Source organism: Bombus affinis, chromosome 14 (genome assembly GCF_024516045.1).
Source record: "Bombus affinis isolate iyBomAffi1 chromosome 14, iyBomAffi1.2, whole genome shotgun sequence".
NCBI lineage: Eukaryota > Metazoa > Arthropoda > Insecta > Hymenoptera > Apidae > Bombus > Bombus affinis.
In genome coordinates, this window is record NC_066357.1 from 9,914,003 (window position 1) to 9,940,456 (window position 26,454).

The 26,454-nt window shown below is 43.5% G+C and overlaps 1 long non-coding RNA gene across 11 annotated transcripts in view; it reads right to left on the bottom strand.

Moving 5' to 3' along the window:
• Window positions 1-15,388, bottom strand: part of LOC126924473 (uncharacterized) — a 105,837-nt gene extending 90,449 nt beyond the window's left edge. Inside the window, exon 1 of one of the 11 annotated variants that reach the window (XR_007713558.1) lies at window positions 15,379-15,388. This is a non-coding gene — a long non-coding RNA (uncharacterized LOC126924473). Of the gene's footprint in view, window positions 1-1,238; window positions 1,249-2,650; window positions 2,661-4,062; window positions 4,073-5,474; window positions 5,485-6,886; window positions 6,897-8,298; window positions 8,309-9,710; window positions 9,721-11,122; window positions 11,133-12,534; window positions 12,545-13,946; window positions 13,957-15,378 lie in introns of those variants that run through there. The other 10 variants (XR_007713557.1, XR_007713556.1, XR_007713555.1 and 7 more) reach the window with 10 other exon arrangements.
• Window positions 15,389-26,454: the final 11,066 nt, after the last annotated feature.

Genomic DNA, 26,454 nt, shown 5'->3' on the forward strand with positions numbered 1-26,454 from the left:
ACTTACATGAATCTTTACAAACGTAGAACAAAACATACATAACGCAAAATCTATCTCCCACGCAAGGATTACATCGATCAGTACAAATATCGTACAATAATTCGCATCCCTATTGGCAGCATTCGGTACCAAAGACACATTTATCTATCTTGGAACGAATCAAAGAAAATGAAGCTAACGAACGAACTAACAAACTTACGCGACGTACCCCCGTGCACCGGATAACCCGAGGGATTAGCGGAAAGCCCAAGTATTGACCATAATTCGATTCCTGTTTCGCCGTTCGAAACTTATACGAGTCGCGGTCGATGGCGCTGACCGATGATGCCAGTGATCCGCTGGTGATCCAGCCGTGGATCCAGCACATAGGCCGGCAACTTAACACACTCCAACTGAACATGTGGAACCCGGGGAGGGGCCGCTGAACAGGATTACGAAGGCAGAGGCCTCAACTGAACAGTGGGGCCCACCCCTGTGGAGGGGCCGCTGAACAGGATTACGAAGGCATGATCTTCGACTGAACAGTGGGGCCCACCCCCGCGGGCCCGAACAGGATTACGGAGGACGTGAAATTACAGGTCCCTGCCCGAGTACCGAAGTACCAATCGGACAGGAGTGCAGATCCACGACTGAATCCCCAACAGATTCGCAAGCATCAGTGGCGCGACGACAACTCCCGCAATCCGGTGCGAACGTCGAACAGTGGTCGAGCAGTCACCAAGACTGAGGTGTGCTTGGGCCGCCTTACGAATCCAAAGAGTTGTTCAGTGCACGTTGACCCGCACGTACCCGGAATACGCACGAGCGAGTACGTCACGGGACAGTTTGAAACAACTGAGCGATCGCAAACCGACAAATCGCGGGTACAATTTTTCGTTCCAAGATGGATAAGTATCGTTGTACAGAATGAGCTCACAATGCACTTAACATAGATATCTATCTTACGATTAATTAAGGCTAAAAAGCACGCATTCCGCGGTGTCCCCCGGTGTCCCCCGGTGTCCCGCGGTGTCCAACGGTGTCCAACGTTGTCCAACGGTGTCCAACGGTGTCCAACGTCGTCCAACGGTGTCCAACGGTGACCTACGATGCAGCCCAGTCTGGATCATCCAAAATTCTTTTGGCGGCATTTGGAGATCCAAACTGGGCTGCTGCGTAGTTCTTAGCTTGGTATCGTTTTCCAAAGATTAATCAACGGATTAATTTTTTGGAAAACGATGCCAATTACCAGGTCTCACCACGTGGAGGTGACTACGCAAGAGACCCGCCCATGGGTTATTTAACTCTATACATCCATCTCGACATTCAACCCATTGGCAGAATGTCGAGTTCTGACTCTACTTGACCATGGGCCTGCGTAAAGAAATAGTTGTTTCGTACCATAACTGCGAAACACATATCTCCAACGCAGCACTTACATGAATCTTTACAAACGTAGAACAAAACATACATAACGCAACATCTATCTCCCACGCAACGATTACATCGATCAGTACAAATATCGTACAATAATTCGCATCCCTATTGGCAGCATTCGGTACCAAAGACACATTTATCTATCTTGGAACGAATCAAAGAAAATGAAGCTAACGAACGAACTAACAAACTTACGCGACGTACCCCCGTGCACCGGATAACCCGAGGGATTAGCGGAAAGCCCAAGTATTGACCATAATTCGATTCCTGTTTCGCCGTTCGAAACTTATACGAGTCACGGTCGATGGCGCTGACCGATGATGCCAGTGATCCGCTGGTGATCCAGCCGTGGATCCAGCACATAGGCCGGCAACTTAACACACTCCAACTGAACATGTGGAACCCGGGGAGGGGCCGCTGAACAGGATTACGAAGGCAGAGGCCTCAACTGAACAGTGGGGCCCACCCCTGTGGAGGGGCCGCTGAACAGGATTACGAAGGCATGATCTTCGACTGAACAGTGGGGCCCACCCCCGCGGGCCCGAACAGGATTACGGAGGACGTGAAATTACAGGTCCCTGCCCGAGTACCGAAGTACCAATCGGACAGGAGTGCAGATCCACGACTGAATCCCCAACAGATTCGCAAGCATCAGTGGCGCGACGACAACTCCCGCAATCCGGTGCGAACGTCGAACAGTGGTCGAGCAGTCACCAAGACTGAGGTGTGCTTGGGCCGCCTTACGAATCCAAAGAGTTGTTCAGTGCACGTTGACCCGCACGTACCCGGAATACGCACGAGCGAGTACGTCACGGGACAGTTTGAAACAACTGAGCGATCGCAAACCGACAAATCGCGGGTACAATTTTTCGTTCCAAGATGGATAAGTATCGTTGTACAGAATGAGCTCACAATGCACTTAACATAGATATCTATCTTGCGATTAATTAAGGCTAAAAAGCACGCATTCCGCGGTGTCCCCCGGTGTCCCCCGGTGTCCCGCGGTGTCCAACGGTGTCCAACGTTGTCCAACGGTGTCCAACGGTGTCCAACGTCGTCCAACGGTGTCCAACGGTGACCTACGATGCAGCCCAGTCTGGATCATCCAAAATTCTTTTGGCGGCATTTGGAGATCCAAACTGGGCTGCTGCGTAGTTCTTAGCTTGGTATCGTTTTCCAAAGATTAATCAACGGATTAATTTTTTGGAAAACGATGCCAATTACCAGGTCTCACCACGTGGAGGTGACAACGCAAGAGACCCGCCCATGGGTTATTTAACTTTATACATCCATCTCGACATTCAACCCATTGGCAGAATGTCGAGTTCTGACTCTACTTGACCATGGGCCTGCGTAAAGAAATAGTTGTTTCGTACCATAACTGCGAAACACATATCTCCAACGCAGCACTTACATGAATCTTTACAAACGTAGAACAAAACATACATAACGCAACATCTATCTCCCACGCAACGATTACATCGATCAGTACAAATATCGTACAATAATTCGCATCCCTATTGGCAGCATTCGGTACCAAAGACACATTTATCTATCTTGGAACGAATCAAAGAAAATGAAGCTAACGAACGAACTAACAAACTTACGCGACGTACCCCCGTGCACCGGATAACCCGAGGGATTAGCGGAAAGCCCAAGTATTGACCATAATTCGATTCCTGTTTCGCCGTTCGAAACTTATACGAGTCGCGGTCGATGGCGCTGACCGATGATGCCAGTGATCCGCTGGTGATCCAGCCGTGGATCCAGCACATAGGCCGGCAACTTAACACACTCCAACTGAACATGTGGAACCCGGGGAGGGGCCGCTGAACAGGATTACGAAGGCAGAGGCCTCAACTGAACAGTGGGGCCCACCCCTGTGGAGGGGCCGCTGAACAGGATTACGAAGGCATGATCTTCGACTGAACAGTGGGGCCCACCCCCGCGGGCCCGAACAGGATTACGGAGGACGTGAAATTACAGGTCCCTGCCCGAGTACCGAAGTACCAATCGGACAGGAGTGCAGATCCACGACTGAATCCCCAACAGATTCGCAAGCATCAGTGGCGCGACGACAACTCCCGCAATCCGGTGCGAACGTCGAACAGTGGTCGAGCAGTCACCAAGACTGAGGTGTGCTTGGGCCGCCTTACGAATCCAAAGAGTTGTTCAGTGCACGTTGACCCGCACGTACCCGGAATACGCACGAGCGAGTACGTCACGGGACAGTTTGAAACAACTGAGCGATCGCAAACCGACAAATCGCGGGTACAATTTTTCGTTCCAAGATGGATAAGTATCGTTGTACAGAATGAGCTCACAATGCACTTAACATAGATATCTATCTTACGATTAATTAAGGCTAAAAAGCACGCATTCCGCGGTGTCCCCCGGTGTCCCCCGGTGTCCCGCGGTGTCCAACGGTGTCCAACGTTGTCCAACGGTGTCCAACGGTGTCCAACGTCGTCCAACGGTGTCCAACGGTGACCTACGATGCAGCCCAGTCTGGATCATCCAAAATTCTTTTGGCGGCATTTGGAGATCCAAACTGGGCTGCTGCGTAGTTCTTAGCTTGGTATCGTTTTCCAAAGATTAATCAACGGATTAATTTTTTGGAAAACGATGCCAATTACCAGGTCTCACCACGTGGAGGTGACTACGCAAGAGACCCGCCCATGGGTTATTTAACTTTATACATCCATCTCGACATTCAACCCATTGGCAGAATGTCGAGTTCTGACTCTACTTGACCATGGGCCTGCGTAAAGAAATAGTTGTTTCGTACCATAACTGCGAAACACATATCTCCAACGCAGCACTTACATGAATCTTTACAAACGTAGAACAAAACATACATAACGCAACATCTATCTCCCACGCAACGATTACATCGATCAGTACAAATATCGTACAATAATTCGCATCCCTATTGGCAGCATTCGGTACCAAAGACACATTTATCTATCTTGGAACGAATCAAAGAAAATGAAGCTAACGAACGAACTAACAAACTTACGCGACGTACCCCCGTGCACCGGATAACCCGAGGGATTAGCGGAAAGCCCAAGTATTGACCATAATTCGATTCCTGTTTCGCCGTTCGAAACTTATACGAGTCGCGGTCGATGGCGCTGACCGATGATGCCAGTGATCCGCTGGTGATCCAGCCGTGGATCCAGCACATAGGCCGGCAACTTAACACACTCCAACTGAACATGTGGAACCCGGGGAGGGGCCGCTGAACAGGATTACGAAGGCAGAGGCCTCAACTGAACAGTGGGGCCCACCCCTGTGGAGGGGCCGCTGAACAGGATTACGAAGGCATGATCTTCGACTGAACAGTGGGGCCCACCCCCGCGGGCCCGAACAGGATTACGGAGGACGTGAAATTACAGGTCCCTGCCCGAGTACCGAAGTACCAATCGGACAGGAGTGCAGATCCACGACTGAATCCCCAACAGATTCGCAAGCATCAGTGGCGCGACGACAACTCCCGCAATCCGGTGCGAACGTCGAACAGTGGTCGAGCAGTCACCAAGACTGAGGTGTGCTTGGGCCGCCTTACGAATCCAAAGAGTTGTTCAGTGCACGTTGACCCGCACGTACCCGGAATACGCACGAGCGAGTACGTCACGGGACAGTTTGAAACAACTGAGCGATCGCAAACCGACAAATCGCGGGTACAATTTTTCGTTCCAAGATGGATAAGTATCGTTGTACAGAATGAGCTCACAATGCACTTAACATAGATATCTATCTTGCGATTAATTAAGGCTAAAAAGCACGCATTCCGCGGTGTCCCCCGGTGTCCCCCGGTGTCCCGCGGTGTCCAACGGTGTCCAACGTTGTCCAACGGTGTCCAACGGTGTCCAACGTCGTCCAACGGTGTCCAACGGTGACCTACGATGCAGCCCAGTCTGGATCATCCAAAATTCTTTTGGCGGCATTTGGAGATCCAAACTGGGCTGCTGCGTAGTTCTTAGCTTGGTATCGTTTTCCAAAGATTAATCAACGGATTAATTTTTTGGAAAACGATGCCAATTACCAGGTCTCACCACGTGGAGGTGACAACGCAAGAGACCCGCCCATGGGTTATTTAACTTTATACATCCATCTCGACATTCAACCCATTGGCAGAATGTCGAGTTCTGACTCTACTTGACCATGGGCCTGCGTAAAGAAATAGTTGTTTCGTACCATAACTGCGAAACACATATCTCCAACGCAGCACTTACATGAATCTTTACAAACGTAGAACAAAACATACATAACGCAACATCTATCTCCCACGCAACGATTACATCGATCAGTACAAATATCGTACAATAATTCGCATCCCTATTGGCAGCATTCGGTACCAAAGACACATTTATCTATCTTGGAACGAATCAAAGAAAATGAAGCTAACGAACGAACTAACAAACTTACGCGACGTACCCCCGTGCACCGGATAACCCGAGGGATTAGCGGAAAGCCCAAGTATTGACCATAATTCGATTCCTGTTTCGCCGTTCGAAACTTATACGAGTCGCGGTCGATGGCGCTGACCGATGATGCCAGTGATCCGCTGGTGATCCAGCCGTGGATCCAGCACATAGGCCGGCAACTTAACACACTCCAACTGAACATGTGGAACCCGGGGAGGGGCCGCTGAACAGGATTACGAAGGCAGAGGCCTCAACTGAACAGTGGGGCCCACCCCTGTGGAGGGGCCGCTGAACAGGATTACGAAGGCATGATCTTCGACTGAACAGTGGGGCCCACCCCCGCGGGCCCGAACAGGATTACGGAGGACGTGAAATTACAGGTCCCTGCCCGAGTACCGAAGTACCAATCGGACAGGAGTGCAGATCCACGACTGAATCCCCAACAGATTCGCAAGCATCAGTGGCGCGACGACAACTCCCGCAATCCGGTGCGAACGTCGAACAGTGGTCGAGCAGTCACCAAGACTGAGGTGTGCTTGGGCCGCCTTACGAATCCAAAGAGTTGTTCAGTGCACGTTGACCCGCACGTACCCGGAATACGCACGAGCGAGTACGTCACGGGACAGTTTGAAACAACTGAGCGATCGCAAACCGACAAATCGCGGGTACAATTTTTCGTTCCAAGATGGATAAGTATCGTTGTACAGAATGAGCTCACAATGCACTTAACATAGATATCTATCTTACGATTAATTAAGGCTAAAAAGCACGCATTCCGCGGTGTCCCCCGGTGTCCCCCGGTGTCCCGCGGTGTCCAACGGTGTCCAACGTTGTCCAACGGTGTCCAACGGTGTCCAACGTCGTCCAACGGTGTCCAACGGTGACCTACGATGCAGCCCAGTCTGGATCATCCAAAATTCTTTTGGCGGCATTTGGAGATCCAAACTGGGCTGCTGCGTAGTTCTTAGCTTGGTATCGTTTTCCAAAGATTAATCAACGGATTAATTTTTTGGAAAACGATGCCAATTACCAGGTCTCACCACGTGGAGGTGACTACGCAAGAGACCCGCCCATGGGTTATTTAACTTTATACATCCATCTCGACATTCAACCCATTGGCAGAATGTCGAGTTCTGACTCTACTTGACCATGGGCCTGCGTAAAGAAATAGTTGTTTCGTACCATAACTGCGAAACACATATCTCCAACGCAGCACTTACATGAATCTTTACAAACGTAGAACAAAACATACATAACGCAACATCTATCTCCCACGCAACGATTACATCGATCAGTACAAATATCGTACAATAATTCGCATCCCTATTGGCAGCATTCGGTACCAAAGACACATTTATCTATCTTGGAACGAATCAAAGAAAATGAAGCTAACGAACGAACTAACAAACTTACGCGACGTACCCCCGTGCACCGGATAACCCGAGGGATTAGCGGAAAGCCCAAGTATTGACCATAATTCGATTCCTGTTTCGCCGTTCGAAACTTATACGAGTCGCGGTCGATGGCGCTGACCGATGATGCCAGTGATCCGCTGGTGATCCAGCCGTGGATCCAGCACATAGGCCGGCAACTTAACACACTCCAACTGAACATGTGGAACCCGGGGAGGGGCCGCTGAACAGGATTACGAAGGCAGAGGCCTCAACTGAACAGTGGGGCCCACCCCTGTGGAGGGGCCGCTGAACAGGATTACGAAGGCATGATCTTCGACTGAACAGTGGGGCCCACCCCCGCGGGCCCGAACAGGATTACGGAGGACGTGAAATTACAGGTCCCTGCCCGAGTACCGAAGTACCAATCGGACAGGAGTGCAGATCCACGACTGAATCCCCAACAGATTCGCAAGCATCAGTGGCGCGACGACAACTCCCGCAATCCGGTGCGAACGTCGAACAGTGGTCGAGCAGTCACCAAGACTGAGGTGTGCTTGGGCCGCCTTACGAATCCAAAGAGTTGTTCAGTGCACGTTGACCCGCACGTACCCGGAATACGCACGAGCGAGTACGTCACGGGACAGTTTGAAACAACTGAGCGATCGCAAACCGACAAATCGCGGGTACAATTTTTCGTTCCAAGATGGATAAGTATCGTTGTACAGAATGAGCTCACAATGCACTTAACATAGATATCTATCTTGCGATTAATTAAGGCTAAAAAGCACGCATTCCGCGGTGTCCCCCGGTGTCCCCCGGTGTCCCGCGGTGTCCAACGGTGTCCAACGTTGTCCAACGGTGTCCAACGGTGTCCAACGTCGTCCAACGGTGTCCAACGGTGACCTACGATGCAGCCCAGTCTGGATCATCCAAAATTCTTTTGGCGGCATTTGGAGATCCAAACTGGGCTGCTGCGTAGTTCTTAGCTTGGTATCGTTTTCCAAAGATTAATCAACGGATTAATTTTTTGGAAAACGATGCCAATTACCAGGTCTCACCACGTGGAGGTGACTACGCAAGAGACCCGCCCATGGGTTATTTAACTTTATACATCCATCTCGACATTCAACCCATTGGCAGAATGTCGAGTTCTGACTCTACTTGACCATGGGCCTGCGTAAAGAAATAGTTGTTTCGTACCATAACTGCGAAACACATATCTCCAACGCAGCACTTACATGAATCTTTACAAACGTAGAACAAAACATACATAACGCAACATCTATCTCCCACGCAACGATTACATCGATCAGTACAAATATCGTACAATAATTCGCATCCCTATTGGCAGCATTCGGTACCAAAGACACATTTATCTATCTTGGAACGAATCAAAGAAAATGAAGCTAACGAACGAACTAACAAACTTACGCGACGTACCCCCGTGCACCGGATAACCCGAGGGATTAGCGGAAAGCCCAAGTATTGACCATAATTCGATTCCTGTTTCGCCGTTCGAAACTTATACGAGTCGCGGTCGATGGCGCTGACCGATGATGCCAGTGATCCGCTGGTGATCCAGCCGTGGATCCAGCACATAGGCCGGCAACTTAACACACTCCAACTGAACATGTGGAACCCGGGGAGGGGCCGCTGAACAGGATTACGAAGGCAGAGGCCTCAACTGAACAGTGGGGCCCACCCCTGTGGAGGGGCCGCTGAACAGGATTACGAAGGCATGATCTTCGACTGAACAGTGGGGCCCACCCCCGCGGGCCCGAACAGGATTACGGAGGACGTGAAATTACAGGTCCCTGCCCGAGTACCGAAGTACCAATCGGACAGGAGTGCAGATCCACGACTGAATCCCCAACAGATTCGCAAGCATCAGTGGCGCGACGACAACTCCCGCAATCCGGTGTGAACGTCGAACAGTGGTCGAGCAGTCACCAAGACTGAGGTGTGCTTGGGCCGCCTTACGAATCCAAAGAGTTGTTCAGTGCACGTTGACCCGCACGTACCCGGAATACGCACGAGCGAGTACGTCACGGGACAGTTTGAAACAACTGAGCGATCGCAAACCGACAAATCGCGGGTACAATTTCTCGTTCCAAGATGGATAAGTATCGTTGTACAGAATGAGCTCACAATGCACTTAACATAGATATCTATCTTACGATTAATTAAGGCTAAAAAGCACGCATTCCGCGGTGTCCCCCGGTGTCCCCCGGTGTCCCGCGGTGTCCAACGGTGTCCAACGTTGTCCAACGGTGTCCAACGGTGTCCAACGTCGTCCAACGGTGTCCAACGGTGACCTACGATGCAGCCCAGTCTGGATCATCCAAAATTCTTTTGGCGGCATTTGGAGATCCAAACTGGGCTGCTGCGTAGTTCTTAGCTTGGTATCGTTTTCCAAAGATTAATCAACGGATTAATTTTTTGGAAAACGATGCCAATTACCAGGTCTCACCACGTGGAGGTGACTACGCAAGAGACCCGCCCATGGGTTATTTAACTTTATACATTCATCTCGACATTCAACCCATTGGCAGAATGTCGAGTTCTGACTCTACTTGACCATGGGCCTGCGTAAAGAAATAGTTGTTTCGTACCATAACTGCGAAACACATATCTCCAACGCAGCACTTACATGAATCTTTACAAACGTAGAACAAAACATACATAACGCAACATCTATCTCCCACGCAACGATTACATCGATCAGTACAAATATCGTACAATAATTCGCATCCCTATTGGCAGCATTCGGTACCAAAGACACATTTATCTATCTTGGAACGAATCAAAGAAAATGAAGCTAACGAACGAACTAACAAACTTACGCGACGTACCCCCGTGCACCGGATAACCCGAGGGATTAGCGGAAAGCCCAAGTATTGACCATAATTCGATTCCTGTTTCGCCGTTCGAAACTTATACGAGTCGCGGTCGATGGCGCTGACCGATGATGCCAGTGATCCGCTGGTGATCCAGCCGTGGATCCAGCACATAGGCCGGCAACTTAACACACTCCAACTGAACATGTGGAACCCGGGGAGGGGCCGCTGAACAGGATTACGAAGGCAGAGGCCTCAACTGAACAGTGGGGCCCACCCCTGTGGAGGGGCCGCTGAACAGGATTACGAAGGCATGATCTTCGACTGAACAGTGGGGCCCACCCCCGCGGGCCCGAACAGGATTACGGAGGACGTGAAATTACAGGTCCCTGCCCGAGTACCGAAGTACCAATCGGACAGGAGTGCAGATCCACGACTGAATCCCCAACAGATTCGCAAGCATCAGTGGCGCGACGACAACTCCCGCAATCCGGTGCGAACGTCGAACAGTGGTCGAGCAGTCACCAAGACTGAGGTGTGCTTGGGCCACCTTACGAATCCAAAGAGTTGTTCAGTGCACGTTGACCCGCACGTACCCGGAATACGCACGAGCGAGTACGTCACGGGACAGTTTGAAACAACTGAGCGATCGCAAACCGACAAATCGCGGGTACAATTTTTCGTTCCAAGATGGATAAGTATCGTTGTACAGAATGAGCTCACAATGCACTTAACATAGATATCTATCTTACGATTAATTAAGGCTAAAAAGCACGCATTCCGCGGTGTCCCCCGGTGTCCCCCGGTGTCCCGCGGTGTCCAACGGTGTCCAACGTTGTCCAACGGTGTCCAACGGTGTCCAACGTCGTCCAACGGTGTCCAACGGTGACCTACGATGCAGCCCAGTCTGGATCATCCAAAATTCTTTTGGCGGCATTTGGAGATCCAAACTGGGCTGCTGCGTAGTTCTTAGCTTGGTATCGTTTTCCAAAGATTAATCAACGGATTAATTTTTTGGAAAACGATGCCAATTACCAGGTCTCACCACGTGGAGGTGACTACGCAAGAGACCCGCCCATGGGTTATTTAACTTTATACATCCATCTCGACATTCAACCCATTGGCAGAATGTCGAGTTCTGACTCTACTTGACCATGGGCCTGCGTAAAGAAATAGTTGTTTCGTACCATAACTGCGAAACACATATCTCCAACGCAGCACTTACATGAATCTTTACAAACGTAGAACAAAACATACATAACGCAACATCTATCTCCCACGCAACGATTACATCGATCAGTACAAATATCGTACAATAATTCGCATCCCTATTGGCAGCATTCGGTACCAAAGACACATTTATCTATCTTGGAACGAATCAAAGAAAATGAAGCTAACGAACGAACTAACAAACTTACGCGACGTACCCCCGTGCACCGGATAACCCGAGGGATTAGCGGAAAGCCCAAGTATTGACCATAATTCGATTCCTGTTTCGCCGTTCGAAACTTATACGAGTCGCGGTCGATGGCGCTGACCGATGATGCCAGTGATCCGCTGGTGATCCAGCCGTGGATCCAGCACATAGGCCGGCAACTTAACACACTCCAACTGAACATGTGGAACCCGGGGAGGGGCCGCTGAACAGGATTACGAAGGCAGAGGCCTCAACTGAACAGTGGGGCCCACCCCTGTGGAGGGGCCGCTGAACAGGATTACGAAGGCATGATCTTCGACTGAACAGTGGGGCCCACCCCCGCGGGCCCGAACAGGATTACGGAGGACGTGAAATTACAGGTCCCTGCCCGAGTACCGAAGTACCAATCGGACAGGAGTGCAGATCCACGACTGAATCCCCAACAGATTCGCAAGCATCAGTGGCGCGACGACAACTCCCGCAATCCGGTGTGAACGTCGAACAGTGGTCGAGCAGTCACCAAGACTGAGGTGTGCTTGGGCCGCCTTACGAATCCAAAGAGTTGTTCAGTGCACGTTGACCCGCACGTACCCGGAATACGCACGAGCGAGTACGTCACGGGACAGTTTGAAACAACTGAGCGATCGCAAACCGACAAATCGCGGGTACAATTTCTCGTTCCAAGATGGATAAGTATCGTTGTACAGAATGAGCTCACAATGCACTTAACATAGATATCTATCTTACGATTAATTAAGGCTAAAAAGCACGCATTCCGCGGTGTCCCCCGGTGTCCCCCGGTGTCCCGCGGTGTCCAACGGTGTCCAACGTTGTCCAACGGTGTCCAACGGTGTCCAACGTCGTCCAACGGTGTCCAACGGTGACCTACGATGCAGCCCAGTCTGGATCATCCAAAATTCTTTTGGCGGCATTTGGAGATCCAAACTGGGCTGCTGCGTAGTTCTTAGCTTGGTATCGTTTTCCAAAGATTAATCAACGGATTAATTTTTTGGAAAACGATGCCAATTACCAGGTCTCACCACGTGGAGGTGACTACGCAAGAGACCCGCCCATGGGTTATTTAACTTTATACATCCATCTCGACATTCAACCCATTGGCAGAATGTCGAGTTCTGACTCTACTTGACCATGGGCCTGCGTAAAGAAATAGTTGTTTCGTACCATAACTGCGAAACACATATCTCCAACGCAGCACTTACATGAATCTTTACAAACGTAGAACAAAACATACATAACGCAACATCTATCTCCCACGCAACGATTACATCGATCAGTACAAATATCGTACAATAATTCGCATCCCTATTGGCAGCATTCGGTACCAAAGACACATTTATCTATCTTGGAACGAATCAAAGAAAATGAAGCTAACGAACGAACTAACAAACTTACGCGACGTACCCCCGTGCACCGGATAACCCGAGGGATTAGCGGAAAGCCCAAGTATTGACCATAATTCGATTCCTGTTTCGCCGTTCGAAACTTATACGAGTCGCGGTCGATGGCGCTGACCGATGATGCCAGTGATCCGCTGGTGATCCAGCCGTGGATCCAGCACATAGGCCGGCAACTTAACACACTCCAACTGAACATGTGGAACCCGGGGAGGGGCCGCTGAACAGGATTACGAAGGCAGAGGCCTCAACTGAACAGTGGGGCCCACCCCTGTGGAGGGGCCGCTGAACAGGATTACGAAGGCATGATCTTCGACTGAACAGTGGGGCCCACCCCCGCGGGCCCGAACAGGATTACGGAGGACGTGAAATTACAGGTCCCTGCCCGAGTACCGAAGTACCAATCGGACAGGAGTGCAGATCCACGACTGAATCCCCAACAGATTCGCAAGCATCAGTGGCGCGACGACAACTCCCGCAATCCGGTGCGAACGTCGAACAGTGGTCGAGCAGTCACCAAGACTGAGGTGTGCTTGGGCCGCCTTACGAATCCAAAGAGTTGTTCAGTGCACGTTGACCCGCACGTACCCGGAATACGCACGAGCGAGTACGTCACGGGACAGTTTGAAACAACTGAGCGATCGCAAACCGACAAATCGCGGGTACAATTTTTCGTTCCAAGATGGATAAGTATCGTTGTACAGAATGAGCTCACAATGCACTTAACATAGATATCTATCTTGCGATTAATTAAGGCTAAAAAGCACGCATTCCGCGGTGTCCCCCGGTGTCCCCCGGTGTCCCGCGGTGTCCAACGGTGTCCAACGTTGTCCAACGGTGTCCAACGGTGTCCAACGTCGTCCAACGGTGTCCAACGGTGACCTACGATGCAGCCCAGTCTGGATCATCCAAAATTCTTTTGGCGGCATTTGGAGATCCAAACTGGGCTGCTGCGTAGTTCTTAGCTTGGTATCGTTTTCCAAAGATTAATCAACGGATTAATTTTTTGGAAAACGATGCCAATTACCAGGTCTCACCACGTGGAGGTGACTACGCAAGAGACCCGCCCATGGGTTATTTAACTTTATACATCCATCTCGACATTCAACCCATTGGCAGAATGTCGAGTTCTGACTCTACTTGACCATGGGCCTGCGTAAAGAAATAGTTGTTTCGTACCATAACTGCGAAACACATATCTCCAACGCAGCACTTACATGAATCTTTACAAACGTAGAACAAAACATACATAACGCAACATCTATCTCCCACGCAACGATTACATCGATCAGTACAAATATCGTACAATAATTCGCATCCCTATTGGCAGCATTCGGTACCAAAGACACATTTATCTATCTTGGAACGAATCAAAGAAAATGAAGCTAACGAACGAACTAACAAACTTACGCGACGTACCCCCGTGCACCGGATAACCCGAGGGATTAGCGGAAAGCCCAAGTATTGACCATAATTCGATTCCTGTTTCGCCGTTCGAAACTTATACGAGTCGCGGTCGATGGCGCTGACCGATGATGCCAGTGATCCGCTGGTGATCCAGCCGTGGATCCAGCACATAGGCCGGCAACTTAACACACTCCAACTGAACATGTGGAACCCGGGGAGGGGCCGCTGAAGAGGATTACGAAGGCAGAGGCCTCAACTGAACAGTGGGGCCCACCCCTGTGGAGGGGCCGCTGAACAGGATTACGAAGGCATGATCTTCGACTGAACAGTGGGGCCCACCCCCGCGGGCCCGAACAGGATTACGGAGGACGTGAAATTACAGGTCCCTGCCCGAGTACCGAAGTACCAATCGGACAGGAGTGCAGATCCACGACTGAATCCCCAACAGATTCGCAAGCATCAGTGGCGCGACGACAACTCCCGCAATCCGGTGCGAACGTCGAACAGTGGTCGAGCAGTCACCAAGACTGAGGTGTGCTTGGGCCGCCTTACGAATCCAAAGAGTTGTTCAGTGCACGTTGACCCGCACGTACCCGGAATACGCACGAGCGAGTACGTCACGGGACAGTTTGAAACAACTGAGCGATCGCAAACCGACAAATCGCGGGTACAATTTTTCGTTCCAAGATGGATAAGTATCGTTGTACAGAATGAGCTCACAATGCACTTAACATAGATATCTATCTTACGATTAATTAAGGCTAAAAAGCACGCATTCCGCGGTGTCCCCCGGTGTCCCCCGGTGTCCCGCGGTGTCCAACGGTGTCCAACGTTGTCCAACGGTGTCCAACGTTGTCCAACGGTGTCCAACGGTGTCCAACGTCGTCCAACGGTGTCCAACGGTGACCTACGATGCAGCCCAGTCTGGATCATCCAAAATTCTTTTGGCGGCATTTGGAGATCCAAACTGGGCTGCTGCGTAGTTCTTAGCTTGGTATCGTTTTCCAAAGATTAATCAACGGATTAATTTTTTGGAAAACGATGCCAATTACCAGGTCTCACCACGTGGAGGTGACTACGCAAGAGACCCGCCCATGGGTTATTTAACTTTATACATCCATCTCGACATTCAACCCATTGGCAGAATGTCGAGTTCTGACTCTACTTGACCATGGGCCTGCGTAAAGAAATAGTTGTTTCGTACCATAACTGCGAAACACATATCTCCAACGCAGCACTTACATGAATCTTTACAAACGTAGAACAAAACATACATAACGCAACATCTATCTCCCACGCAACGATTACATCGATCAGTACAAATATCGTACAATAATTCGCATCCCTATTGGCAGCATTCGGTACCAAAGACACATTTATCTATCTTGGAACGAATCAAAGAAAATGAAGCTAACGAACGAACTAACAAACTTACGCGACGTACCCCCGTGCACCGGATAACCCGAGGGATTAGCGGAAAGCCCAAGTATTGACCATAATTCGATTCCTGTTTCGCCGTTCGAAACTTATACGAGTCGCGGTCGATGGCGCTGACCGATGATGCCAGTGATCCGCTGGTGATCCAGCCGTGGATCCAGCACATAGGCCGGCAACTTAACACACTCCAACTGAACATGTGGAACCCGGGGAGGGGCCGCTGAACAGGATTACGAAGGCAGAGGCCTCAACTGAACAGTGGGGCCCACCCCTGTGGAGGGGCCGCTGAACAGGATTACGAAGGCATGATCTTCGACTGAACAGTGGGGCCCACCCCCGCGGGCCCGAACAGGATTACGGAGGACGTGAAATTACAGGTCCCTGCCCGAGTACCGAAGTACCAATCGGACAGGAGTGCAGATCCACGACTGAATCCCCAACAGATTCGCAAGCATCAGTGGCGCGACGACAACTCCCGCAATCCGGTGCGAACGTCGAACAGTGGTCGAGCAGTCACCAAGACTGAGGTGTGCTTGGGTCGCCTTACGAATCCAAAGAGTTGTTCAGTGCACGTTGACCCGCACGTACCCGGAATACGCACGAGCGAGTACGTCACGGGACAGTTTGAAACAGCTGAGCGATCGCAAACCGACAAATCGCGGGTACAATTTTTCGTTCCAAGATGGATAAGTATCGTTGTACAGAATGAGCTCACAATGCACTGTACATAGGTATCTACTTTACGATTAATTAAGCCTAAAACGCACGCATTCTACGGTGTCCCCCGGTGTCCAACGATATCCAACGATGTCCAACGATGTCCAACGAAGTCCAACGATGTCCAACGATGTCCAGCGGTGTCCAACGGTGTCCAACGGTGTCCAACGGTGTCCAACGGTGTCCAACGATGTCCAACGTCGTCCAACGGTGTCCAACGATGTCCAACGATGTCCAACGTCGTCCAACGGTGTCCAACGATGTCCAGCGATGTCCAACGGTGTCCAACGATGTCCAACGATGTCCAACGAAGTCCAACGATGTCCAACGGTGTCCAACGATGTCCAACGGTGTCCAACGGTGTCCAACGATGTCCAATGGTGTCCCACGTTGCAGTCCAGTTTAGATTATCCAAAATTCTCTTCGTGGCTTTTCGTAATCCAAAATGGACTGTATTAGCGTGATTCTGAGCTTGGTATCGAATTATTGTGCAATGTTTGTACTTATCAATGTAGTCGTTTTCTGAAAATTAATCAACTGATTAATCTGCGAAAACAATTACATCGATCAGTACAAACATTGTACAATAATTTGCAACCGTACTGGCAACATTCGGTATCAATGATACATATGTCTAACTTGGAACCACAGAAAGGAAATGAAAGTACTGACACTGTATATACAATTTAGAGTTTTGCAAAAGAGACATACGACTCGTTGTACTAAGCTTATGAAGATATCGAAAAGTTATATACTCCAACGTGACCGCAATATTCTTCTTTTAATAATGGGAAAACGGGAAGAAGCCTGAACAATCAGACGATGGAAGAAAAATCGTTTGGGCATCTAGCATACATATTTAATATGCTATGAAATGTTCATATATGTAACTGAAACGTATTTTCTGTAAATTGATAAATCTGAAACAAACTCATTTACTGGATTTGGTATATGGAAGAAACAGACATCTTTAAAACGAGAACATTTTATGAAACATTTTATGAAAAATAAACTATTAATAATGGTCCATTATAGATCAAATTACTATTCATTAAATTTTAGCAAATATAGAGAATCATGTGTATCTTTTAATCGAAACTAGGGTTACGTTGGAAACAAGAATTTTAAGTAATTGAATTTAAACTGAATTAAAAATTGAAAAGTTCGTTTGGAATAACTAAGATGAGAGAAACCCCGGTTATTATACAATCACTTGCTTTATCTTTTAACTTTTAACAGTATCTGTTATTTTCTACAACGACATAGTGATTTGCAACATAATAAACCGAAAGGTATGTGCATAAGTCATTTTTTGCAGAATTTTTGCTATAAACGTGGCGATGTCTTTGTTTTGTGACGAAACTTTTGTTTCATGCAAATGAAATTCGAATATTTATAAAATTCTACATTACTCTTAAAAGATTGAAGTGAAAATATCGCGGTCGAAAAAATTCTAAAAGTTATGGTTCTAAGAACGAACAATCACCAGCACTAATTCCAATTGCAATGAATTAAATTTTAAAAAATATTTCCAGCCTTCCTAGCAACATTAAGATATTTCGTTATAATACTTTGTTGCGCATGAAATCGCTCACAATTTCATACATGTAAATATATATATATATTATACATTCGTAATAAAGTTCTGTATTTTAGCAGTCATGGTAACGTTAACGCTGACAAAGGAATATGTCTTATAGCAGTATTTTCAGTAATAAACGTAGTAATAAGGGGCGCATTAATAAGGGGCGCTGAAAAAGAAACAAAGCAGTAGCCAGAAGGGCTACTAAAATTCGATCGTCTTCCACTCTATATAAACCCGATCAACACGCCGAGAGTGGAACTGAATATTCTTGTTTCGCAACGCTAATTTACTACTAATATTTATGAAGCAGAAAATTCTCAAAATCAAACGCGACGAGTGCTTCCTTATATCTGCAATATCAATTAATCTACCATTAAAAAAAAAAAAAGAAAAATCTGAAAATTCCCGATATCTGATACGCAACGCTAATAAGTATAAATCTACGCACTCGTATTTAAGCAATACGCAACGCTAATAGCGAGAGATCGCAGTGCAACCATTTAGGAGGTTGCAGATGAACTATCACACTTGTACAGGCTTCTTTAGGCTGTACGTGTGATCCAGGAGCAGTGTCCGACAAATGCAGTCGGAGGGTTTGGGCAGTTTGTGAACGCAACTCTACTTAACAAAACGCGATCATTCATTATCGCAACGCTAACAGGAAAAATAAGTAGAACTCGCGATGGAACAATGTCGCAACGCTAATTCTTAAAGTGAATTTAATGAAAATTACTATTTACTATTTGAAAAAGCTACTTTAGATATCCCAGTATCGCTACTTAAACAGAAAAACAGAAAAAATTCTAAAAATTGCAAAAGACAATCGCGATATCGTAATTCGCAACTCTAAAACAAACGCGATTATCATTTTATCGCAACTCTAATTCAAACCGTAATCATTCTCTCGTCACACTAATGAAAAGTAGTAATACTATTTCGTAACTCTAATACAACCCGTAATTAACTTGTCGCAACACTAATAAGAAAAATCGCGATTTGCCCAATGGGACGATGGACCGATATATACATCGGCCAAAAAAGCAAAGACTACTACTACTACTACTACTACTACTACTACTACTACAAATACTAAAATCGAGCATAGTGACAAAGTAGTTACAATAATGACTTCCCATGCTCTGGATGATCCAGAGGATGGGGAGCCATTAGTAGTTGCCCTCTTGAGTGGCAGTTTGCCGGGCCTCTTCAGCATATAGCCTCTTCTTTCTTCGGGCGCAATGCCCGCTGAAACTTAAATCTAAGCTCGAGACTTCTAAATCGCAAACAAAAAAAAATCTTATAAAGGTAAAATAAAAATATAAACCGCGGAAGCTGATGGAAGTGCATATGGACTGACCAACGATCACAACAGTGATCGTTGCTCACTCGCATGTGCGTGCTCGAGCAATAAACGTTCGTTTCGAGCCCATTCGCGACCGCGACCGCGAAATTCGAAAAATCGAAAGGCAAAACCAGAGACGAGTGCATGCTCTACTCGTGCCAGTTTTACCGCCGATTTTTCAAATTAGATTTCCAGAAACAGGTTGGTCACACGAAAACGCGCCTACCCGACCAGAGACTGTGCCAACCTGCCCGGCCCTACCTACTTATAATTAACAGACATACCAGAAAGTATACTACCTATCCTACCTAGCGCTATATTTAAAAAATGGCAAAACAGGCACACCAACACACTCACTCCACGGTTCTCACACATAACACCCGGGCGCAAAGGTCCTACACTAGAGAGAACGTCCCGGGACGCCTCCGACACCCGAGCTTAATACAACATGCACACTCTAAGGTACGTACCTTTTTCCTGAAATCGACTGACGAAGGCTAGTGACCATTGCGTAAAACGTGATAAAACACGTCTAAGGAAATTATATTTTTAAAATAGATATAAGTAAACTTGGAATTATAATTGCAATTGATAGCAATATTAAGACTGTGAGTACACTTAATCATGTGGATGGTATTATCAGAAATTCTAATTGTATCGAGACGTAAATTGAATCGATATATGTCTCGACATTTTTAATCTTTGAAGTTTTAACGAATGAGAACAAGCGACGCAATTCCACGGCCTAACAACACACACACATAATGTGGAAAATACGTCGTGCACGATACACTAACACATCGTCAGTCGCTGAGAAATTATTACATTACTTAATTCTAGACCATCGTGCCCAATGTCTTTCTCCCATTCAAGTAGCACCTGGGCACGTGAATGAGATCCTGACAATGGGCACGGAAAGGGTTAAACCTGAAAATCCTGATCTAAAAAGATGATTAGTTGGTGTAATTTTTATTTAACGGACTAACGTTCTTTGATTTTATATTTTACTACTTTGCATCTGATTAAATTTACTTTATTAATTTAACAGTAACTAAGTAACTCTACTTTATTAATTTAATAAATTAGAACAACATTTTAATATTGCAAAAAAGGTAGCGTTAATAGAAAAAAGATTAAGATTCGATCAAATGGAACAATTGACTCTAAATATATTGCTAAGAAAGAAATACTCTCAGGCGATCTCTTTATCAAAGCATCTACTCGAAAGTGCAGAAGTAATGTTCAAAATTATTGCTTTGATTAAAAAATCTGCCTGTCGCGAAGTGTCTTCTTGCACGTAAAATTTCGCACATTTTTGTACGGGAAAAAATGAATTTTGACTCATATTTTAAATTCTAAACGAAATGAAATAAACGAACGTGACTTAATATTGTCACGATTAATTCATTGCTTAAGATCAAGTATATTTATGTCAAACAGGTATATTCGTGTAGATATTTGCCATTTGCAAATATTCATACAAAATATTAACATGCACATTTTTAAATAACACGAATATATTCTCAAGTATATATGTTTAAACTAATTATTAAAAAACTAATTATTATAATCGCGCTGTGCAAGAAGACCTATCCTAAACTAATAAATTTGAAAAAAGGGTGTTACTACTCACGGGTATAAAAAATACCCGCGGTCACTATGCTCGCAAAAATTTCTACGTAGTACAACCGGTCACCCGTGCCGATTCGGACCTTTCATCCTACGACATGATTGAGTGACCGGAGGAACAAAATGCATGCGACTCACCGTTCGAAGCGGAGAAACAGAAGAGGTACCATGGATGCTGCGGATAATCAGGGAGACTAACATCAGGCAGGAATCGTGTAAGGTCCAGTGGTGGAAATGGAGGTTGCGAAAAATCTGTTACAGAACAAAACACGATGAGTGATTACTGATTATTTGAAAAGTTGGAGATAATGAAAAATGAAGGTTTATTAACTTTAGTAATATTAGTAGTAATAAAGATTGAAATTCTAATAAACTTTGATAAGTATAAAAACTAAAACTCTAATATAAAAGTCTAAAATATAAAAATTAAGAATCTAATGATTTTTTAAATATGTTAGTCATTTGTTTCATAATTCGGTATTAAGACTTTGCTTCTTATTTTATTTCAATGAAAGAATAACCTCAGAAAATGCTAAACTCCCAAATTTTCAATCGGATTGTGTCTATTAATTGTTAGTCAATATTTCAAATAAAATATAATAAATAGAATAAATTGAAATACAATATATAAAACTACTTACATTCTTGAGTTCCAGGAGAGGCTTTATCCTCTTGAGGGAGGCACTGACTCTAATACCGAAAACGAATATTCGAAACAATAAATATAAAAAAAAATAAAAGACTACGTTACCACGTCCGCTTAAATTATGATCGACGAACAAGGACTCTAATATCGCGTACAAATATAATTGATAAAATTTTATTACTTTCGTGTGTGATTATTTGATCGAATTTAATAAAAAATATCGTGATTTTACAAAATTGAAAAGAAACTATTGCGTAGCAAACACTGACTCTACAACCGCATTGCGCGCGGTCACAAATATTCTCTGAAAATAAAACTGTTTAAGGGCGGGGGGGATAGGGTGGGGTGGAAAAGAAGCGAAACGTCGTTTCGACAATTTCCTTCTTTTTCCTATCGAACGTTTATTTAGAAAATACTGCTATTCTTTTACACTTAAAAATTATTATTAAGAAATTGGAACAAGTTTGAAAAATATTATTTATTTGAAAATTGTGAGATATTTCTCGATAGCGAACGAATGCTTACGAATACAGTGAATGCAATGCAATCGTTTGCAAGAGTTATACTGTACGCAATTAGAATATATACTGTGAATTTTCGTTATTAGAATACGAAATATACATTCTACTAATACGTTATAGTCGCGTGTTATAAATGTTGGAAAATATTTGCAAGAATTCAAAAGTTCGCCACTAAATATACTTAAAGAATATTGCACAAACGCTCGCGAAACCTTGTTTCGAGGTATTTCAATCTAACAGTAACTATTACTAATTTATTTAATCGTCTTTACGTTAATCTTAGTACTCCAAATAATTAAGAAATTATCTATTATGAAATATGTATCAAATATATTTTAAAATAAATATAAATTGTATATCAAATAAATTCATCGGATTGATCATTAAATTGACCATACAAATTTATCGAATTGATCATTAATAGTCTTTGCGTATATATGTTAATTTTCCTGTTACTTTTATATTATCTCTATTATCGATAAATAACTTGCAAAAAAAATAACTAGAATTTAAAACAAATGTAGTATCGTCCGCGATCTTTCAAAAGAATCAATGGACTCACGCGACACACTCCTGTGCACAAAATAACTGCAATATTCAGAGGAAAAGAATAGGTTTTTATATCTCGTTCCAAGTCAGATAAGTATCATTGTACAGAATGGGCTCAGAATGGATTAAAACATAGTCAAGACATATCCCACGGTGTCCCACGGCGTCCCACGGTGTCCAACGTCGTCCAACGTCGTCCAACGTCGTCCAACGTCGTCCAACGTCGTCCAACGTCGTCCAACGTCGTCCAACGTCGTCCAACGTCGTCCAACGGTGTCCAACGGTGTCCAACGGTGTCCAACGGTGTCCAACGGTGTCCCACGGTGCAATCCAGTCTGGATCATCCAAAATTCTTTTGGCGGCTTTTGGAGATCCAAACCGGATTGGTGCGTAGTTCTTAGCTTGGAATCGTTTTCCAAAGATTAATCAACTGATCAATTTTTGGAAAACGATGCCAATTACCAGGTCTCACCACGAGGAGGTGACTACGCAAGAGACCCTCCTATGAGTTATTTAATATGACATCGATATTCCATGAATACGGTGTTGATTCCTTGGCTTTGAATAGACACAAAGAATAACATTCCATTCATAGACACTCAATAGTTACACTTTGCATAGCCGCTGATTTTATACAAATTAATGGCTTAATTGTTATAAATTAATAGCTTAAATATTAATAATTAATAGTTTAAATATGATTAATTAATAGTTTAAATGTTGTAAATTAATGTCTTAAATGTTATAAATTAATAGTTTAGATGCAATGAAATAATGGTCTAAATGTTATGAATTAATAGTTTAGATGCAATGAGGTAATAATTTAAATGTTATAAATTAATACCTCAAATGTTATAATTTAATAACTCAAATGTTATAAATCAATAATTTAGATGCAATGAACTAATGGTTCAAATGTTATAAATTAAGAGGTTAAGCGTTAGAAATTAATAATTTAACTGTTATACATTAGTGGTTTAAATGTAATAAATTAATGGTTTAAATGTTATAAATTAATAGGTTAAATGTTATAAATTAATAGCGTAAATGTTATAAATTAATAGTAAAAATTCAATTATTAATGGTTTAAATGTCATAAATTAACAGCTTAAATGTTGTAGATTAGTGTATTAAATGTAATAGATTAATGATTTAAATGTTATAAACTAATACGTCAAATTTTATAAATTAACAATAATAAATTAGCTTAAAGGTTAACTGTTATAGATTAACTGTTATTGATTAGTAGTTTAAATGTTATAACTTATTACCTTAATTCGTAGAAGTTCTTTTTTGATCTTCACTGCACGGGGGTCTAGGCACAAAAGAGCTCGCGCGCGAGGCGCGTGTTCCTTATGTACCTGATGCCATGCATATGTCAAGGTGCTGGAAGGTCAATCAAATTGCAACGGTTTACTGATATTATAAGAAGTGGTTATTCCATTAGAATGCAATCAAATTTAATTATTTGACCATTATTACTGTAAATTGATGCCTTTAACAATTTATTACAATAATCATTTTTATAACATTAATAGTTTTTACGAGCCAAAACTAAACTCACACTTCTGTGATACTAGTTTTTGATTTAGGACTGTGTTATTTTATATTGAATACCAGTTCTTGATGAAAATAAATGTACTGTTATAGGCAAACGCTATAACTATTATAAATTAAGAGAAGAATTGTTTTTAATCATGAAGTGTATTGTTATAAATTAAAAGCATAATTGTTAAAAATTAATGGGAGAACTGTTCTAGACTAGTAATAAATTGTTATAAATGAATATATTATTAGTATATTTGTTATAAATTAATGGTTTAAATGCTGCAAATTAATTGTTTAAATGTTATCAATTAATAATTTAAATGTCATAGATTATTGGCTTAAATGTTATAAATTAATAGTTTAGATGCAATGAGGTAATGATTAAAATGTTATAAATTAATACCTCAAATGTTATAGATTAGTGAATTAAGTGTAATAAATTAATGGTTTAAATGTTATAAATTAATAGGTTAAATGTTATAAATTAATAGCGTAAATGTTATAAATTAATAGTAAAAATTCAATTATTAATGGTTTAAGTGTCATAAATTAACAGCTTAAATGTTGTAGATTAGTGTATTAAATGTAATAGATTAATGATTTAAATGTTATAAACTAATACGTCAAATTTTATAAATTAACAATAATAAATTAGCTTAAAGGTTAACTGTTATAGATTAACTGTTATTGATTAGTAGTTTAAATGTTATAACTTATTACCTTAATTCGTAGAAGTTCTTTTTTGATCTTCACTGCACGGGGGTCTAGGCACAAAAGAGCTCGCGCGCGAGGCGCGTGTTCCTTATGTACCTGATGCCATGCATATGTCAAGGTGCTGGAAGGTCAATCAAATTGCAACGGTTTACTGATATTATAAGAAGTGGTTATTCCATTAGAATGCAATCAAATTTAATTATTTGACCATTTTTACTGTAAATTGATGCCTTTAACAATTTATTACAATAATCATTTTTATAACATTAATAGTTTTTACGAGCCAAAACTAAACTCACACTTCTGTGATACTAGTTTTTGATTTAGGACTGTGTTATTTTATATTGAATACCAGTTCTTGATGAAAATAAATGTACTGTTATAGGCAAACGCTATAACTATTATAAATTAAGAGAAGAATTGTTTTTAATCATGAAGTGTATTGTTATAAATTAAAAGCATAATTGTTAAAAATTAATGGGAGAACTGTTCTAGACTAGTAATAAATTGTTATAAATGAATATATTATTAGTATATTTGTTATAAATTAATGGTTTAAATGCTGCAAATTAATTGTTTAAATGTTATCAATTAATAATTTAAATGTCATAGATTATTGGCTTAAATGTTATAAATTAATAGTTTAGATGCAATGAAGTAATGATTAAAATGTTATAAATTAATACCTCAAATGTTATAGATTAGTGAATTAAGTGTAATAAATTAATGGTTTAAATGTTATAAATTAATAGGTTAAATGTTATAAATTAATAGCGTAAATGTTATAAATTAATAGTAAAAATTCAATTATTAATGGTTTAAGTGTCATAAATTAACAGCTTAAATGTTGTAGATTAGTGTATTAAATGTAATAGATTAATGATTTAAATGTTATAAACTAATACGTCAAATTTTATAAATTAACAATAATAAATTAGCTTAAAGGTTAACTGTTATAGATTAACTGTTATTGATTAGTAGTTTAAATGTTATAACTTATTACCTTAATTCGTAGAAGTTCTTTTTTGATCTTCACTGCACGGGGGTCTAGGCACAAAAGAGCTCGCGCGCGAGGCGCGTGTTCCTTATGTACCTGATGCCATGCATATGTCAAGGTGCTGGAAGGTCAATCAAATTGCAACGGTTTACTGATATTATAAGAAGTGGTTATTCCATTAGAATGCAATCAAATTTAATTATTTGACCATTTTTACTGTAAATTGATGCCTTTAACAATTTATTACAATAATCATTTTTATAACATTAATAGTTTTTACGAGCCAAAACTAAACTCACACTTCTGTGATACTAGTTTTTGATTTAGGACTGTGTTATTTTATATTGAATACCAGTTCTTGATGAAAATAAATGTACTGTTATAGGCAAACGCTATAACTATTATAAATTAAGAGAAGAATTGTTTTTAATTATGAAGTGTATTGTTATAAAT